This window comes from Lepus europaeus, chromosome 12 (assembly GCF_033115175.1).
Source record: "Lepus europaeus isolate LE1 chromosome 12, mLepTim1.pri, whole genome shotgun sequence".
Taxonomy (NCBI): Eukaryota; Metazoa; Chordata; class Mammalia; order Lagomorpha; family Leporidae; genus Lepus; species Lepus europaeus.
The window spans coordinates 59,000,442-59,020,687 of record NC_084838.1 but is presented as its reverse complement, the minus strand read 5'-3'; the positions used below and the strand labels follow the sequence as shown (position 1 = coordinate 59,020,687).

Below are 20,246 nucleotides of genomic sequence, written 5' to 3'. Positions count from 1 at the left end.
CCTGACTTGAGTCCGCTCCATGGCTTGTAGCTCTCTTTGTTAGGAGATCTCAACACATCAGAACAGTAAGGAAGTAGATGCTTGGACCTGCAGACAAAAATGACACCCACTTAAACCAACTTATCATCGAAGACAGCTAGAAGTCGTTTGCATCTGACCTCAAGCGAGCCCTCCCAGCTGCTCTTCTCCAGTGAAAACCTGGCTTTGTGATTGGAAGCAGCCCCGAAGTCTGTCACAAAGCAGGGAGTGCACTTGGTGGGGAGCGGGGACCTCGGTGTCTAAGGCGATTCTCATTCCTAACAACACCACTTTGGGCAAATCATTCTATTCCTTTGGCTTCATTAGTGACCTCAGTGAGAGCAGTTTTAGGAGAAAAATTGACATCCTAATTGCCAAATCCATAGGCTAATTTTCATTCTTCATCCTCCCTGACAACTCTATTGCAGCCAGCTTGCTTGAGTACCCTTGCCTGCTCAAAACTGTCTCTTCTCAGCTCTGGGGATCCAGCAGCTGTGAATTCTTCCCCCTCTTCTCTGCCAACCCTGCATCCTCTCCTTCTCCAGCCCCTCCTCACCATCCCTGCCTGGTGATGGCCCCGAAATGTCCCCCTTGCTCGTCTTTTCCTCACACATCCATATCTTAAGCAACCCCATCCATTCCCCTGGATCCACCCCCTCCCCATCTCTCTGCTGAGAACAGCCATACCTGTACGTCAGCCCTCTCCTAACGCTCTCTTGAATGCTGGCCCGCCTCTCCAGCCCCCTGTGAGGTGCCCCATCCAGCCAGTTGTGTGCTGAGCATCTCAAGTTCAGCCTGTCCCAAGCCCAGCTCAGTGTTGGCTTGCAAACATTTGCCCTATCCACTCCTTTAAACCTGAAACCCTGGGCCTGTTCTGCCTTCTATGTTTCTCTTGGTCTTGGGAGCTCAGTTGTCTTGCTTGCTTCACCCTGCCTCATGCAATGTTGCAGCATCTGCCTGAGATTTGCTCCTCACATCTGCATGGCCCTGTTGCTGTGATGGTTCGTTCAGCCCTCAAATCCTGGGCCCTGGGTCTTTGAAACCATACCTGATGTACTTAACAACAGGTGTAGCCACTGTCACAGCAAGTTGAACTTGTGGCTGCCTAACCAAAGAGAGCTTGACTTTTGATCTCACACCATTAGCAATCGAGACCCAGAAGATTCACAACAATATGGCAGCCCCGTGAGGCCTCCAAGGACACCTTGTTCCTTAATCGTTCCAGTCGTTCACTGTCTTAGTCTGTTCCGTGTTGCTGTAACACGTGACCTGAGTCTAGGTACTTTCTAAACAAAGGAGGTTCATGTGGCTCCTGGTTTTGGCGGTGGAGAAGTTCAAGAGCACAGAGCCAGCATCTGCTCAGCTTCTGGTGAGGCCCTCGTGGTAGTTCCACTTGGGGCAGAAAAACAGACGTGGAATGTGGGTGCAGGAGGAACAGCACAGTGTGTGAGAGCGTGAGGGGAGGCGACAGGCTTGCTTGGTTAGAACCCACTCCCATGAGAGCCAGGACTCACTCCTGGGAGTAAAGCATTCACGCTTCTTAAAGGCCGCAACACTGCTCCCTCAGGGGCCAAGCTTCCACATGGGTTTTGGCAGCAACAGGCCACAGTCCAACCACAGCAGCACTCTTGTCAGGTGACTACTGTCTGTGTACTTATCACCTCATGGTCACAAAGTTGTTGCTCCTCCTCCACATCCACATACCAGGCAAGAAGAAGGCAAAGGGCAAAAGCAAATGTCTCCCGCCTATGAGCCTCTCGACAGAGCTCTCCTGGAAGTATGGAAGATAACTTGCACTTGCCTTTGCCAGAACTGTGTCATAGCCACTCTCTGCCAGGAAGACTGGGAATCTTTGTGTGTGTGTTGGGGGGGGGGGGATGTTTCTTTTGTTTTGTTCTACAAGCAAGGCACAGTGCCTTCCTAAATAAAATGGAGGTGCTGCGAGGAAGAGAGAAGAGGAGAATCAGAGAATCGACACAGCACAGGCAAATAGCTATGTCTGCAGCAGCCAGGGCGTGGTCTCTTGGCTCTGAGACTCTTCCCCTACCACTCGACCCTCTATATCCCTGAAAAGAAATCTGACCCCTATTTTAAAGATCTCTGTTGACTCCTCATTGGCCACAGGATAAAGAGCAAACAGCTTAGCCTGCAGTCAAACCCCCTCTTCCTTTCTGTGCTCCTCTCTTGCCATCACTGTCTCCCGCAGAACACACCTTACATACTACAGAGTGACTCAGGGTTGTCTATATCACAGTGCTGTGCCTCCGCACATGCTGTTCTCACCGCCTGCCGTGGTTCCCCTAGCTGCCTTGCTGGGGAGAGAGGCCATCCCTCTGCCTCTCCATTCAAGCTTTTTCCCTAGAAGAGAGACATTCCTCACCCTTCTGCATCTTTGTCCCACTCCATAAGACAAGGCTGCACCTCGACAGACCAGAGCCCAGCATTAAGTGGGCCATGCTTCCTGGAAGGCCAGACCACTAGGTTGAAAGAGAACACAAATTCTTGAGCACTTTGCTGTTTCCTGCTCTCCACCTTTTTTTTTTTTTAAGATAGATTTTTATTTATTCGAAAGACAGAGTTACACAGTGAGGTAGTGACAGAGAGAGGTCTTCCATCTGCTGGTTCACTCTCCAGATGGCCGCAACAGCCGGAGCTGCGCAGATCCGAAGCCAGGAGCCAGGAGCTTCTTCCAGGTCTCCGACGCAGATGCAGGGGCCCAAGCACTTGTGCCATCTTCTACTACTATCCCAGGCCATAGCAGAGAGCTGGATCAGAAGAGGAGCAGTTGGGACTAGAACTGGCATCCATATGGGATGCCGGCGCTTCAGGCCAGGGCTTTAACCCACTGCACCACAGCGCCAGCTCCCCACCTTGTTATTATTTATACCCCATTCTCTTGGGTAAAGTGCCCTTGAACAGGATGTCCACTTCCATAGCAGTAGCCTAGTCACCTGCCAGCCCACTCCGTTTCTGCAATCCATCCATGTGTTGGCTCCAGAAAGCTGGCTCAGAACCTTTTCAACAGACTTGTTGATTCCCTCCCACTCTGTGCAGCCAAGCCAGGCCTGAGAGTCTGTGTGGCAGAGACAGTCCTCCACTGCACACGTGTGCTAACTGAGCTTTCCAGAGCTTTGCATTGTGGGATAGAGCATTCACCTGTCAGGCTTCTGCGATAACCGGCCTATGGTTCTCATACAGTCAGGGGTGCTTGTGCACACAGTGGTATGTGGATCCGTGTCTACCCATTGGCTGTCCTGGGGTGCAGGTGGTTGAAGGAGGGAAGCTCTGGTTTGTGGAGTTTGCCATTTGCTGTGGTGTAAATACTCCCACCCTCGCCAAATGGAAGCACAAGGTACTGCAACTGAACAGAGAGTAGGAAAGCATCAGGCACAACTAGCTCTTGTCAGCCAACATAGTTGCAGGAGAGTCCAAGGTAGGAGAAAGATGTGTGGTCAGGGGCAAGTGCCAACATCACAGCGAAGCTTAGCAGCTCCCTACTCAGCAATCTCTTCTCCCCCAGCAAATCAGATCTCTCCTTTCCCCAATTCACACCTCTCCTTGATTCCTTCCCAGCCATGTTTTCAGATGCCTTCTTTTGGATTAACAAGTTCACTTTCCCACACATCCATTCCCTGTTATTCACTCTATAGACATCTGTTGAGAGCTTCCCCTGGACGATGCCCTGTAGAGGCCCTCTCCTTGAGGAGGCTGCTGCACCTTTGGACACTGCCAGGAGGCCACTCTTTGGCATCAGAAGCAGGTGTGGAGCCTCGGCAGCAGGCAGCACACAGTAGGGTTAAATGCCACCTGTCAAGTGCAGGACGGAAAGAAAGAAATAATGTGCTCTCTCTCCCTGGGACTCAGCACTTCCTCTTTGATATGCCTGGCTCTCTTCCTTATGGGACTCAATTTAAATGTCCGCTCCTTTAACAGTCCCTGTGGGAACCACCTTAACCGCCATTCTGCCCCCAACAACAAACATGGTTCAGATGCCCCTTCTGTGAGATCCCATGAGCCTTTGTGCTCAGTAGGATTTATCCCCTGTAAACTCACCACACATGTTGCTGTTACTGCCCATGAGTCAGGTGTCTTGTCTGGGATGGGGCCTATCCCGTGGTCATTCATTCCTTGTGGTATTCTGCACACTCCACATGGTGTCTGTCACCAGGGAGCTCCCAAATAAACACCATGGGTGATTGGGCAGAACGGGTAGTACATCCAAATGTTCCCTAGGGACACGTAGGTTACTTTCTTCTATCACTAGTATGGCTGTCCTCTCCCTCCACAGCCTCCCCCTTGCAAAATCCCTGCTTTCAATATTAGAGTACGGAAAGAAAAGAGAGCACAGGAAGATATCAGTGAACTGCAGCGTGCAGCTGGTGGTCATTATTGAAACGTTGGCTCCTTCATTGTGGGCGACCGAGGCCTCCACCTTGAGCTCGCTCTGGCTGAGAGGGGCTCTGGTGCCCGCCCCAGCGCTCCTATCTTCACAGTGCACTTTGCTGTGTCAATTTGCATTACTCGTCACATTGCCATGAACGGGCCAAGTTTGATCTCAGCTGTTAGATAGTTGTCATGTGTCAAATCACGCATCCCTGGGGGCTGACTGGAAGGCACGGGGAACGCAGGCAGCCAGCGTGGCCAGAAGGCCTCCGGGAGAAGTTCTGCTGTGTAGATCAGAGAGGCCGACACACCACCTGAAGCCTCAGACACTGCTCGGCGTCTCCGTGTGCCCTCGCTGGCCACTCAGATGAGCTTTGCCAACGTGGGCAAGCATACGTGTTCCCGCCCAGCGGTCCTTGGCTCCGCCCCCCACAAAGCGGGGCTAGCTTGAGTAGGTGGTCCCGAAGCAGGTGAAGCAGAGTGGCCTGTGCGACGCCCTCACATGGAGGCTGACCAAACGCCGGCAGGTGTGGCGCCGCTACAAGCCTCTACCACTGCCCCCTGCAGAATGAAAGCCCAAAGGAAAGGTGAAAATACAGCCGGACTCAACGAGGAAAAAAATCCACTTCAGGGAGCCCGCGCTGTGTAGCTCTTGGGGGTGTCTGCCTTTTCTTTACTGAAGTTGGCTGGAAAGGAAAACGACACAAACAACTCCCCGCTTTCTCTCCCCACCCCGCGCCCCCCACCCCGCAAATGAGTCCGATTGGTTCCCCACTAAAGCAAGGCAGGCACAAGTCAACCTCCGGCGTGAAGACGCCCTCACACCGGCCGCGGCTTCCTGGAAGGGCAGCGGTGCTGGAGCTGGGACTCCCCTGGGTGCAGCCCTGCCCACCCAGGCAGGGCAGATCCTCCCCCGGGGCTGAGGGTGCCGTGTGACAGCGGCGGGCCACAGCCCTCACCCCTCGCCGCAGACCGGGATCGGGGGAGCAGAGTGTGTCATGTATGTAAACTCGAGCGGCGTCGGGCGGGTTGTATGTGCTCATTTAGGCATTTTAACAGTGTGAGCTGCTATCCTCTCGGCAGGACTAATGAGCATTAGCCGTAATGAGGTCAGTCAGTCAGGCATTATCAGGGGATTTAATTGGGACATGGCTCTCTGCTGAAGTGAAAATTAATAACTTTTGTCAATGTTCTGGTGAAATGTTCTGTCTTATTAAACTATGAGGGTCAATTAGAAAGCATTATGTAATAAAGTCCCCAGCAGCAGAACTCAAATTGAGTTATACCACAGTCATTATTCCAGGGCCAATGCATTTGAAAATGGAAAACCAGAGTGCCATATGGAGGATTTGGGTCAGATTTACAAGCATCGCATGTTAAGGCTTCAACAAGAAGGAAACAATTAAATGTAATGCCGAAATAAATCAGCGCGCCGAGCCGGCCGTGCACGGCCCGGAGCCCGGGGCAGGCTGCAGCCCCGGAGTTGTGACACTGCAAAATGGCAGTGTTTGCGGGGCTGCTGGGGTGGGGGCTGCCTGAGCAGCACCATGCCCGCAGATCACTTGGAGGGCTTAAAATCTGGGGCACACCTGGAAGGCTCGGCCTGCACACCGACTCATATAAATAACTCTTTATTGTGTGGCTATTAAGACGAGAGATTGCTTTTATGAAAGGGCAAGTTATTGTGGTACAGCAAATTAAAGAATTTTAAAGCATACTCAACCGCCACTGCTATCCCCGTTCAGTCACGTTTTATGGTGCTTTAAATGGGCAGTATATTGTTAGGGCGATATAAAGTCTATGCCAGGGTTGGGGTCCGGCAAAACAGTTTGGGCACTTCTTCCGGCCAGGAGGGGCTGGGAGGAGTGGAAGAAGCAGCGTGGGGACCGGCTCTGCAGGTCTGCAGATCTGTGTCACAGTTAGATGTGCTCCGTCCTCAGGGAGACTGGGGCTGGGGGTTCTTGTCTGCTCCTGTCTGCTCCCGTCTGCTCCAGAGCAGAGTTACAGGGATGCTCTTCAGTTAGCAAGTGGAGGAAGGGAGGTGAGAGGGCAGGGAAGGAGACTGGGAGACGCAAGGAGGTCCTGTGGTGTCCCCGCACCAAAGAGTTACAACCTTCCACAGCTTTCTCCTCTGGCCAGCCCAGCTGTCTCCGGACTTTCTCTTCTCGAGTGAGGCGAGCTGGGATCTGATTCTTTCCCACTTATCTCTAATGTTGATCATGTTTCCCGTTAAGAAGAAATTGCAGTTATGCCCCTTTCTTGGCTCCAAACCCTCCTGGAACGCAGCCCACTCCCCCTCTCTCATCCCCACAGCTGCCGCTTTAGCCCGAATCCCTGTCGCCTCACACCACACCCTGCAGATTCCCATCTCCACACCAGCCCCCTGCTACCCGTTCTCATCACCCCAGCCGCAGCAATCTTTTTTTAAGAAAACAGATATGACCGTGCCACTCCCCTCCAATCCCTTCCTTCCATTCTCCTGCCCAGTCACCTAGACCTAGTTAACAATGCTTTGCCCTTACCCCTGTTGGAATAACACCACTGCTACAGACTGAATGTGTTTATGCCTCCGAAAAATTCATACGCCGAAAGCCTAACTCCCAACAGGATGGTATTGGCAGGTGGGGCCTTCTCCAGATGGTGGGTGAAGTCCTCATGAAAGGAATCAGTGTCCTTAAAAAAGGACCCAGGGGCGGGCACTGTGGCGTAGCGGGTTAAGCCGCCGCCTGCAGTGCCAGCATCCCATATAGACGCTGGTTCGAGACCCAGCTGCCACTTCTGATCCAGCTCTCTGCTATGGCCTGGAAAAGCAGTAGAAGATGGCCCAAGTCCTTGGGCCCCTGCACTCACGTGGGAGACCTGGAAGAAGCTCCTGGCTCCTGGCTTCGGATCAGTGCAGCTCCGGGCGTTGTGGCTATTTGGAGAGTGAGCCAGCAGATGGAAGACCTCTCTTCCTCTCTTTCTCTCTCTCTCTGTCTCTCCTTCTCTCTCTGTGTAACTCTGAATAAACAAATAAGCAAATCTTTAAAAAAAAAAAAAAAAAAGGACCCAGAGAGCTCTCTTACCTGCTGTCTGCCCTGTGAGGACACACGGAGAACACAGCAGTCCACAACCCAGAAGGTAGCCTCGCCAGACGCCAACAGTGCTGGCCCCCGATCGGACTTACAGCCTGCAAAACTGTGAGGAATAAGCTTCTGCTATTCACACGTCACCTAGTTTAGGATGTTTTGTTACAGCAGCTCGAGCTGGACACAACCTCCACTCCGACTCCTATGCTGAAAGCATGGGAGACCAGGATAAGCACCTGGCTCCTGCCTTCAGATCAGCGCGGTGCGCTGGCTGCAGTGCGTCAGCCGCAGCGGCCATTGGAGGGTGAACCAACGGAAGGAAGACCTTTCTCTCTGTCTCTTTCTCTCACTGTCCACTCTGCCTGTCAAAAAAAAAAAAAAGAAAGAAAGAAAGAAAAAAAAGAAAAGCAATTTGAAACCTAAAGCTGCTCCATCAATAAGAAAAGAGGTGATTGCATTCTGGTATGGTCACGAAGTGGACTAAGATGGAATGAGAATGAATAACAAACCAAACCTGCTAGCACAAAATGTATCGAATCACAACTAGAAAACAATGTGTAAAAACAGCAAGGCACAGAAGAGGAAATGAATGGGATAGCATTTGTATGGAGTCAAAAAAAAAAAAAAAAAGCCAAACTAAAGTAATATGTGATTGGTGAATATGTAATAAAATTGTGGTTTTCAAAATTGAAATAAAGAATTTTGTTTTAAAAAAAAGAGGGTGGGCGTGCATGGTGCAGCTGTAGAGTTGCCGGTTGGGAAGTCTGCTTCCAGTGTTGGAGTACCTGGGTTCCAATCCTGGCAGTTCTGCTTCCGATCCAGCTTCCTGCTATTGCACGCCCTGCGAGATGGGAGGCAGTGGAGGATGGCCAAAATACTAGGGTTCCTTCCACCCGTGTGGGAGACCTGGATGGGCTCCTGGCTTCCACCGGGCACAGCCCTGGCTTTTGCAGGCATCTGTGGAGTGCAAATTCTCTCTCTCTCCATGGGTGTCCCTCTGTCTTTCAAATAAAATTTTAAAAGTAAATTAAAATGATTTTAATGAAATAAAATAAGCCTTCAGAGAGTGGTTACTTGCCGTGGGTCGAGGGGCTGGGAAGGAGAGGGGCCTCACCGAGGAAGAGCTCCGAGGATGGAGTGCAGGGCTAATGCTTTTATTTTTAGTTGGGTGGCAGTTTCATGAGTATTCATCTGTTTCCTATTCTTTATAACTTGTGTGTTTATCTGTAGATATTAGTTGATTGACCTGAGTGAACTGGTGATTCCAACTTTGAATATATCCAATTGCAGAAAGGACTTCTGCCCCTTGTTCAGGCATGTCTCCAGCAACTTCCCCTTTGCTGCCTCTTGTTTGCTGCGTTCCTGCCTAGGGAAGACCTGCTCTTATTTTCATTGTCAGGTCCGATAAACGAGAAACCAAGGCATAAGAAAGAGGTGAACCTGTGGAAACCCAGAACAACAATCAAAGGGGTCATTGTTGGCCGGTGCCGTGGCTCACTAGGCTAATCCTCCACCTGCGGCGCCGGCACACCGGGTTCTAGTCCTGGTTGGGGTGCCGGTTCTGTCCTGGTTGCTCCTCTTCCAGTCCAGCTCTCTGCTGTGGCCCGGGAAGGCACTGGACGGTGGCCCAAGTGCTTGGGCCCTGCACCCGCATGGGAGACCAGGAGGAAGCACCTGGCTCCTGGCTTCAGATCGACCAGCGTGCTGGCCATAGCAGCCATTTGTGGGGTGAACCAATGCAAAAAGTAAGACCTTTCTCTCTCTCTCTCTCTCTGTCTAACTCTGCCTGTCAAAAAAAAAAAAAAAGAAAAAGAAAAAAAGGGGTCATTGTTCCGCTTTATTCCATGGATTGTCTCAGGATGTTTGTGTATCGCTCCATTCAGAAAAGGCCTAATCAACTATTGCTGCTGATAAGGAGGCACCTGTCTCAAAGCCAGCCCATCTTTGTGCCCCACTTTTGCTCCCTGACTCTGCAGGGGACAGCCATGTAAGACACACCCTGAGACCACTCTTAGGAGGCTCTGTCATCCATGATCGCATTGATTCTCTCTGGGGCACACAGAGCGGAAGACACATGGCAGGTGGTTTGAGTCTCGTGTGAAGACACTGTGTCCTGTGTATGCTGATGCCTTCCTTCCAGCTATCCACAGCCAGTTAAATGTGACAACCTAGGAGCATTGTGGCCTATGTCTGAGCCAAGTCAACACGATACCAAAAATGTGCAGGAATCACACAGTTTGAAAGGAGATGAGTTTGGGGACATTGGTAGGGCCTCTGAGCAAAAATAGCCTCTTCACTGGTCCTTTTACTATTAGCAAACTGTTCCCTGCTATCTTCAAGGCTTTGCCACCTCTTACAATCCCTTATTAAAATTCAAATACCCCTGGAAGTATCTGCCTCAAGACCAACTCTTTAATGATCTGTATTAGTGAAGAGTGGACGGGACCTAGAACTGTCACCAGGGCAAGAATGGGCTCCAGAGAAGGGAGAGGAAGACAGGGACATGAGGAAGCCCCTCTGGTAGGTCACAGCAGCATCCGTCAACCTGGCACCGAAGGGCCTGGTTTTTCTGCACAGCATCATTGACTTCACAACGTCTCCAGTTCTGACTTGAGCCCCCAGACTTGCTAGGGCACTGGATGCCTGGAGATGGCTGGGCTGGTCGATGTGTCTCGGCTGCACGCTGACATCTGCTTCCCTGAGCGAGTCCTCTTTCCAGCGTTGGTGCAGGGGGTTCCCACCAGAAGGGTTTCTGCATCATTTGTGTTGCTGGGTCTCCTGGGGCCACGCTTCTGTTTCTGGAGAGTGTTTTGGCTCCGGGCTCCTTCTGACACGTCAGGCTGAACAGTGAACTGGAGCCAAACGTTCTGTTGCTTCACTTCGGTTATTTATGAGAAGCTGGTTTGTTTTGCTCACAAAGACAATGGGAATTTTTTTGAAAAAAAAAATCTAAACATTATCAAGCTATTGGGGTGGTGGTGGTAAAACAGAAATTGCAAAGTATTTCCGAAACAGTCTGAATAGCTTGCCGCAAATGTTCATTTTTCCCCCCAAGAATAATAAATAAAATTGTCACTTGCCTTTTGAAATCTTCCTGCTGAAAAGTCTAAAACTGTTCCAGAGAGAGTCTGGACAGAGGGTCCGCATCTCCAGGCGGCGCGTTAGGACGATGCAGTCTGCATGTTCCTCCATCCCAGTGCTAGTGAATACATGAATGACAGAATAAATGAGGGAGCAAACCACTCTGCAAAACACACTCCGTTCCACCAGGCAAATGCCTTTTAGTCATGTGTCACTATCCTAGCGAAAGGCCCAATTATTTCTTTATCTGAATAACATGAAGGGCTTGTATTATGAAAGTAATACGCACTCATCCTAAAATATTTGGGGAAAAAAGAAAATTATAAAGAAGACAATGTCGAATCACCCATAATCCTACCCTCCAGAACAACTTATTCATGTTCAGGATGATATCAAGCAAATGTTTTTCAAACTCATGAATGTTACTTGGCTGAGATCTTGCTGTCTATGCTGCTGATGTCTGCCTTAGATGATGTCTAAGATGTACCTCGTTGTCCATGCCTGTGTGTAATTCTCTCCCCCTTTGAATGTAGGCAGGCAGGCTGGACCGGGGAAGATGATGGGATCTCACTGCAGGGATGTTGCTATGAGACACAACACAGTTGGCTTTAAGGAGGTGATATTGTCCCAGACAGGTCTGATGAGTCTTCAGAAGGGTTGGGTCCTGTAGAAAAGAATGTGGGAAGACTTCAGGGGCTGACAACACTCTCCAGTGGGCATTCAGCCAGGAAATGGAGACCTTGGTCTTACCACTACATGGAACGGAGTTCTGCCATAAAGTCAAAATGAGCTTCAAAGTAGACACCAGTCCTCAGGGAGAATGCAACCTGACCAACACATTCATTTTGGACGTAGGAAGTCCCAAACAGAAAACCCAGTTGAACCTGCTAGGATTTCTGATCTTAGAACCTTGAAATAATAAATGGATACTGTTTTAAGGGGCTAGGTTTGTTGCTTGTTTTGCAGCAACAGAAATGAAAACAATGCTTATTTTTTTTTTCACTTCACCTTACATATTAAACTTTTCCTTCTCTTAACTAAAGTTTTGATGGCTACATCTAGTGTATGTGCAGATAGAACATAACAGGTCTATACTGTTGGGCATTTGGGCGTTGCTGTTTTTGTAAATGTTAAAGATTAGCTATCCACGAATTAACTGGTAGCTTTTCATTTTGTTGTGTGTGCTTGTTTTGGCTTCTGTGCTCATGGAAGTGATGAACCGTTCCCCAGTATCTACTGTGCTGTACCCCTTGGGGAGGCAGAGGAGGGCAATGTGTATAGAAAGAGCTCTCTTTGTTCCTGTACAGGAGACTATGGCCCAGGGGGCTGTGTGTTTCAAAGGCAAAAGCCGTCATCATCTTGGGCTGCACTTTTCAAGAAGGCAGACCAAGGCTGTGGGCTGCAGCTGCTGGAAGCAGAATAGCTCTTCCTTAGCTATAGTTCCCCTAGACTGGGAAAAGAAGGAAGACTTGAACTTGGGCATGGGATGGAGATACAGCACCATCTGCTCCCACTGCTCTTGGTGACCTCAGATGGGCCCCACCGTGTAGCTGCCTGTGCAGCTGGCACCACACACTGCAGCTGGGGAGGCTCTGCCACGCCGTCAAATCCAGCTTGGAGTAGAGGAGTCGAGAGCTCCTCTCATCCTCCGTGGCTAGTATTCGCTTCAACCAAATTGTGTTTCACTTTGAAAAAGAAAGAAATGTGGCCTTTCACACCTTCCTGGGAGGTGGGCCATTCCTACCTGTGCCATAAATAGTAATGGGATAAATCATTCTACAAACATATGCATCCATATTTATTATTATTTTGTTTGAATAGACTTGTAGAAATAGGTCAGAGGACACAAACATTTTAAGGTGCTTCCTACAAATGACCAAATTCATAGGTTCCTAGATCTCTTAGCAAAGCAAAGGTATACAGAATAACACCAGATTCATAGAAGACTCTGCCTAGTCCTCTGCCTCCAAGCTGTCCCAACATGTTGACTCCAAAAGATTCAAGGCCCACTTGAGCAAGTATAGGTGCACCTCTTCAAGTACAAGGGCAGGGTGGAGCCTACACTGTGTAACAGCACAGACAGGCATGGCTGGGGTGGCACTGACTGCTGTGACACAAAGTACCACTAATTAGGTGGCTTTCAGAACCAGCATGCACTTTTCCGTAGCTCGAGAAGCCAGAAGTCTGAGCTCAAGGTGTTGGCAGGGGTGGTACTGAGGGCTGTGAGGGAAGAATCTGCCTCTGGTGTCTCTCCTGGCTTCTGGTGGCTTCCTAAAAATGATGGACATCCCTTGGTGTGTAGACAGCTGTCTTCACATTGTGTCTTCACACTGGGTCCAAATGTCACTCTTTTATAAGGACATCAGTCATAGTGGATTAGGGCCCATCCTAACTTGATCATCCATCATCCACAAAAACCCTTCCTGTAAATAAGGTCAGATTCACAGGTCTTGGGGTTAAGACTTCAATATCTTTTTAGGGAGGAAGTGATTCAACCTAGCACACTTTGGCAAGTCACGTCTACTCCCTGAGGTTCCGTCTCCGGGTCAGTTAGGCAAGGATGACATTACCTCCTCATGGAGAGGATTTAGTACAGACAATGAATGGAAGGAGGGACAGATGACAGGGCACTTACCCGGCGCTGGGTCCAAGGGGGCTGTTCAGTTAATACTGGTGAAATTATCGACTATGATGGTTTCCTTACAGTCACTTAGGGCACACTGAGACCCAAGCTCAGCTGGGTGGAGCTTTACATCTCCCTGCCCCGCCCCCAGGGCCCCTGGAGAGAAGAGTCCCACTTACTTTCCCAGGGTCTCGTGCTTTTTGCTCGTCCAGCCTTTGCAGGCAGGTTGTTCGCTCAGTTGAAGACCCGCCCCGCTCTCCCAAAGCCCACTGTGGAGATGAGCGCCTGCCTTCTGCTGCTGGTTAGTTGTTGGAAAGTGCTGACGCCTGTCTTCCTCCACCGTGCCAGGACTCCATGCCAAAGCAGCCCACATGAGCGAGGCTCTCCCTGCACGCCAGGGTTGCAGAAGGTGGACTTGGTGCCAACCACACAGAGTAAGAGAGGCCCTTGTAATGCAACCCTCACACACACACATACACACACACACACCAGCCAAAGACCAGAGACTCCAATCAGCACTTAGAGAAACTTTTAAAAGGAATAAAAATTGCTGAATCTCTTTGATGCTATTCAAAGGCTCTTTTTTAATGTATGAGAAAGCACATTCAAAATTCCTAACACATCTGGTGTCACCCGCTCTTTCTAACCCCTCTTAATTCCATAATTTAGAAGGTCTTAAAGACAACGAAGAAGCTCACCCAGTTGTAATTGGGTACCCTGCACACTCCACTGTGGCTCGGATGCCCCCCTCAGCCTGGGAACTTCTCCGCCAGGCAAGGGGAGCGAGGACAGTACCCTGTCTTCCCCTGCAGCCTCGGGTGGGAGAGCCGAGTGGCCTGCAGGAAAATGTTTGCCATTCGTTTCGCCCTGACATTCCAGGAGAGGAGCACAATTTCTTCTGCGATTGGAGGTAATGTAATCTACAAGAAAATCAATGTGCGCTGACAGGAGAATGGCCCAGCTGATCTGCAGACCAGAGACACCGAATCCCAGCAGGCTGCTCTTGCCACCTGGAGAGAGGGGTTCGGAAAAGCTCATGCCCTGGGGTGCTCCTGACACCCCGTGAGCCCACGGACCCAGCTGCCCAATCTGCTGAGTTCAGTGCTCGCTTCAGGGAATAGTGCTGGGAAACCAGAGCTGCTGGACTCCTGGGACAGTAGGAGAGAGACAGAACACACACACACACACACACGGGAACCTCAGTTGCAGGTTACTTAGTGGGTTCCTTCACTACTACTTAAGTTAGTATTTAAGATGCCACTTGGGACACCGACATCCCACATCAGGGTGCTGCACTCAAGTCCCAACACCACCCTCTATTCCAGCTTCCTGATAATGGGCACCCAGGGGGGCAGTAGAATATGGCTCAAGTATTTGGGTCCCTAATATACACATGGGAGATCTGGATTGAGTTCCTGGCTCCTGGCTTCAGCCTGTCCCAACCTTGGCTGTTGCAGGCATGTGGGGAGCAAACCAGTGAATGGATGATTCTCTCTCTTTCTCTCTCTCTCTCTCTCTTTCTCTCTCTCCCTCCCTCCCTTCCTCTCTCTCTCTTCCTCTCTTTCTCTATCTCTCTCCCTCTCTCTATCTCTCTCCCTCTCTCCCTCTCTCTTCCTCCCTCCCTCTCTCTCCCTCTTCCTCTCCCTCTCTCCCACTTCCTTTCAGATAAAATAATTATACTTTATACTCACTATCCCAAAACATTCATTATTTTAGTAACCAGAAACGAAAATGTTGCAAAAACAAATAAGTCACAGAAACTAATTTTCATCACCCCAAAACATCTGTGGCTCCGCCGGCCCCCTCCTCCAGCCTGGTTCAGCTGACTTCAGCACCCACAGCAGCGCAGCAACAGCAGCAAAGTTAGCAGGTGTCACCCCAATATGGCTGCTAACTGCTTCCCTTGATCCGGAGACATAAATCAGAATAATAGGCCGTGCCACCCCCTCCCCATATGGCCTTGCTACCACAGCCTCTGACAGCCATTACAACTTCGCGGGGTGGGGGTGGGGGGGCGATTTTCTGGAAGCCGTGTAACTCTCTGTGGAGTCAAAACCTCCACACACTTTATTGCACGAGGCATGTGCAGAATCGCGCTTGGGAACTCAGACGTGGAGCACTGACAGGGGAGGCTGGTGGTATCCAAGGGTACCCATGGCTAATCCCTGGTATCAGGAGGAAGTGGCAAGGCCCAGGGTGGCACCCGCAAAGAGCTGTGGAAAATCACAGGTCTCTTGTGTCCCCCTCCTTCCTGCTTTAGCCAAACAAGTTTCACCCAGACCCGTCTCCCTTCCCTCCTCTCTCTGTCTTGGGTATAGCATGGGCCTCGCCTGCCCCCTCTCCCCCAACTCCACCCCACGAGTTTCCTGGCAAAGGCTTCCTATCTCACCCACTGTGTTCCTGCCAGAAACTTCGAAGGCCAAGGAGGCGGTAGCCTCAAGCCCAGTCTTTTCAAAGGTTTGGGGGCAACTCTGAGCCTGGATTGGCTCCATTTCCTTTCTCCCTGTTCAGTCTCTGCTCTGCGGTGGAGCTGACAAGGGCTCTGGACAGCGGGACAGCGGGATCCAATAAATCTGAGGCCTGTCTAGGTGCTTCATTTATCAAGAGGCCTAATTTACCCAGGCCCTTTAGACTAATTGCAGATTTGCAAAAACTGCTGAGAGTGTAGAAGCGTGCATTGTGAGTGTCCCTTGCCATATTTCAGCTAATGTGCTTCATCTGGAGTACATAAAGAGGCAGGGATGCTGATTTTAGACACAGCACTTTGGGGCTAATCCAGCTAAATGATTAGCCCTAAAATTCTGCAGTGATGTCATTTTCCCTACAGTGCTCTGCCAGTCGGCTTGTTTGCTTTATAGTGAGAAATATGTACTCGCAGACCCAGGCCGGCTGTCTCGGCGTCCCCAGGAAGTCCACCCGTTGTCGCTGGTGTGGGACAGCAACACCAGCCTGCCTGTAAGTCTCTGGATCTCATCTCAAGATGCTAAGGGTTGCCCAGCAGGTGGAACTACTTTAAGGGACACTTAGATAAATGGCGCTCTCCTCTACCTGTCGCACACACCCACGAGCGAGTTCTGCTTCTGGGGGATGCCACCCAGGTTCTGACCGTGGAGCAGGACTGCTGAGGCTAAAGAGGTGTGAGTCCCAGTTGTGCTCCGAGCTGGACATGTCCTGTGACCCCTCGGAGCCTCAGTTTCCCCTTCTACACAGTAGAGGCGCCAACACCTGCCTTGCTTAGCATCTCGCGGAGAAGGTGATTAGCGTCCAAGTCTGGATCGTTACTCAAGGCCCAGATCCTCCTCTTCTGAGTACTGACACCCTGGTGACTCAACCTCTCTGAGTCTTAGATCCTCCTGCCTGCATGGACATGGTAACAAAAGGCATCTTGAGGTTACACTCCTGGCAAACTCCTCTTCTTTAACACAGCATTTGTGCAGCCTGCAGCCTCACACTCAACACGCCACCACTGCCCAACGATTAGTAACTCCAGTGTGGACTTACGCATTTCCCAACACTGGGCCCAGGGATCTGTTTTAGGAAGAAGACTCTGGCTGTGCTTGATGTTCTTTTGATACTGTTCACACCCGAGAAAGTCATTTTCCCAGCAAATGCATATAGGCCTGCATTTGGCACAACCTCAGAGTATAAAGATAAATGTTGCTGAAGTCACTTAGACTTTCTAGAGAGTTCTTTGATACATTTTTGGAGGTGGGGGGGATAGCCTCTCCCACATGTAGCCAGAGCTTTCAGATTCCAAAGAGCATTTTCTACTTAGCAGTTATAACAAATATTTATTGGGTGCTTATATATGCCAAACACTGTAATACAAGTGCACCTCAAAGAGTCTGGAAAAGTAAACTAAAAGCAAGTTTATTCTGGTGCAAAAAATTTGAAATCCATGCATAGTTTATTCATAATACACATTTTCCACGATTTTGTTAGAGACCCCTCATGGAAGTATTTCACATATGACCGGCCACTTGACCCTGACCACAGCTCTTCAAAGCAAGTGAAATTATTTCCATCTTACTGGGTGCTGTCAGCACAGCAGCTCTTGTCTTCACAGCAATGTTGCCATGTGGGAGCTCTGTTGTTGGCCTCCAGTTACAGAAGAAAGTGAGGCTGGTGGACTCCCCCCATGTTACTCAGCTGTGAATTGGAAGAGCTAGGAGAGGAACTGGAGACTGTCTTTTCTCTCTAGCAATGCTGGGGGTGGGATAAGCCCTTAAAACGGGCTCTTACAGCAGGTGCCAGGATGGAGCTGCTGGACCCGTAGTCTTTAGAAACTGGCTCTGGTTCAGCTGTGAGCATGATCTTCACAAGCCAGAATAAATGAGGTTATGCCTTGGACATTTTTGCAAAGGCATTTGCTTGAGTCGTAACACCACAACACAATCCTCCAGCCTAGAAAGGAGCTGACGAAGAGCCCGGGAGAGGCTGAGGGCAAAGCAGTCCCCTGAGTCTGCAAGGCTGGGTGTTAAGTCATCCTTAGGAACAGGGCTGCCTGCCTGGTGGGAGTTTTTGTCCCGAGGGATCAAAGCCGGAGGCTGAGATGCAGCACCCAGAGCCACTGAGGCAACATTTGTCTTGCATCTCCCATCTCTGATTAAGAGACCGGGGGCATGGGCAAAATCGCATGATGGATTTCTCACACATCCACCATAAATTTACCCCCGAGGGCCGGGCGCTGTGGGTCCCACCTGTGTCAGGACACTCACACGCAGCCTCAGAACCATAACGTAGTGTTCTAGGGGGAGGCGGAAATTAATGAAACTCTGGCTGACATTTTGAGCACGCACACACATAGCTCAAGATTATCCCACAAGTATATTTCTTGTGGAGAGAGTAGTTTTTCTATATTAAAAGATGGCATTAACCTTCAATAGTCCATCACTTGCCTTAATCCTTTCCACCTGTAAATATTTCAGATAAAAATATCACGTTGGCTGTGCCTGCACCTTACAAACGTGACTTCTATCCATACTTTGGGGAGATGACAGGTTGAACTTTTTCACTCTCAAGTATCCATCATAATTAGAGCTAGTGGATGATAGCACAAAGAGCATGGGGTTTGGGGTCTGAAAGGCCTGGGTTCAAGTCCCAGCCCCTTCATTCCTAGCCCGGGGACTTCAGAACAGTTGCTTGGCAGTCACTCCGGGTGTGGAGTTTCTGCCCCCCCCCCCCAAAGGGCTTTGTGACCTCAGTCTATCCAGAGGGGCTGCTTTGTTGTACTGTACCTGTCCAAAGAGGCAGCTTTTAATAAGTACAGCCCCATTAGTGCCTCAGTGCAGCTTTACGGCCTTACCAGCCTCCTAAATGAAAACAAGAACGTTCCTCCTCTTCCAGGGTTTGAGCTTGGGAGATGCTGTGTGCACAACCCCAGCACCACAGTGCTGTATGGAAAGGAGGCAGGTCCAGGGCAGCCCAGGGCAGCTGGGCAAAGGCCTGGAACCAGGGTTGGAAAATGGCAGCCTCTAGGAGGGAGCCGTTCCACATGTGTGCCTGATCTGGCTTGCGTGGAGTTTGGCAAAGTTTTGAGCCAATCATTTAAAAATCAGGATCTTTTCCCATAAAAACCTGTATTTCCAGTTCCTTGTGACCTATCAGAATGTTCGGGCACCCAGGACAGTTTCCCCACAGAGCAGTGATCAGCAGGATCAGCAAGGAGCAGGGGGAAGCTTCCTCCAGGCAGGCAGACTCACCGGGGTCCCCACTCTCTCATGGGTGCTTGCTTCTGGCTGCCCTAACTTCCTAGCCACTGCAGGGTGAGGCTTCCAGTCCCTTCTCAGTGTGTGGCCTTGGAACCACCTGCCCCTGGGAGTGTGTTTGAAAAGCACAATCTCAGGCCCTGGCCCAGACCAACTGGCAGAGTTGAGTAGTTACACAGGACCTCAAGCCAAAAATATTTACAACCTGACACTCTTTAGAAAAGGACTGCCGACCCCTGGTCTAGAAAATTCCTTAAAACCAAAATTTCCCTATAGGTTCATTTGGATGTTCCAAGTACTGCAGACATCATAAAGGAAATAAACATTCAGGGTCATTTCTGCACTCAAACCTACTAACTTTACATCCCCCAATTTCTTCTTCATTTGGGGTTCTTAGCTCTCAACCTTCAGAGAACCCCCAAACCACGAGGTTAGCCCGGGAGCCTCTTCCACATGACAAATCCCATCTGTTCTTGCCTCTCTCACAATCTTCCAGGATTTGCTTCCTTTTTTTTTTTTTTTTCAACCAGCCCTTAGGATTCTTCCTGTAAGTTCCCTGCTTGCTAGTCCTTGAGTGCTATCCAGTTCCCTCCTGGGTGATTTGGATAAGAACCCTGAGTAAGACAGGAGGTGGAGGAGAGGAGGCCTCCCACGATGTGATCCTACAAGTTCAGCAGGCCTTCTACCATGCCCAGATTCACAGTGCTTCTTCTACACTACTGCTTTTCTAAAAAGGATGTCTTTATTCTCTGGTATCCCATGTGTGCCAACCTCAGGAGACACAAGGCATAAGGAGAGAGTCGGAGTGATGGTGTAGAGAGTAAAGCCACCACCTGCAACGCCGGTGTCCCATGTGGGCACCAGTTCAAGTTCTGGCTGTTCCACTTCTGATCCAGCTCCCTGCTAATGCACCTGGGGAAAGCAACAGAATATGGCCCAAGTGTTTTGGCCTCTGCCATTCAAGTGGGAGACCCAGATGAAGCTCCTGGCTTCTGGCTTCCACCTGGCCCAGCTCTGGCCTAGCTCTGGCCTTTGCAACTATCTGAGGAGTGAACCAGCAGATGAAAAATTTCTCTCTCTCTCTCTGTCTCTGTCTCTCCTTCTTTCTATAAAAGTCTAACTTTCAAAATAAATGAATCATTAGAAAAATTGGGAGAAAAGAATGATTCTACAATCTAAGGAGAGTACCTGGAAGGTACTCAACAGTGATAGTGGATCTTCCTCACCAAAGCTTCTTGTACTTCTTTGCCTAGCCTGAGCAGAAAACCTTGCAAAACACTACAACATGAAATCATTTTCCAGCCAAAAAAGTGTCTAGAGCCACATACAATTTCCATATGTGGGTCTGATGAATTTTCAACTGAC

The 20,246-nt window shown here is 50.0% G+C and overlaps 1 long non-coding RNA gene across 4 annotated transcripts in view; it reads right to left on the bottom strand.

The window, feature by feature from the left end:
• Window positions 1-6,796: 6,796 nt before the first annotated feature.
• LOC133771843 (uncharacterized) overlaps window positions 6,797-20,246 on the bottom strand; it is a 132,722-nt gene continuing 119,272 nt past the window's right edge. For 2 of the 4 annotated variants that reach the window (XR_009867637.1, XR_009867639.1), the window contains 2 exons: window positions 11,038-11,134; window positions 6,797-10,668 (listed from right to left, as the gene is read on the bottom strand). This is a non-coding gene — a long non-coding RNA (uncharacterized LOC133771843). Of the gene's footprint in view, window positions 10,669-11,037; window positions 11,215-20,246 lie in introns of all 4 variants that reach the window. The other 2 variants (XR_009867641.1, XR_009867640.1) reach the window with 2 other exon arrangements.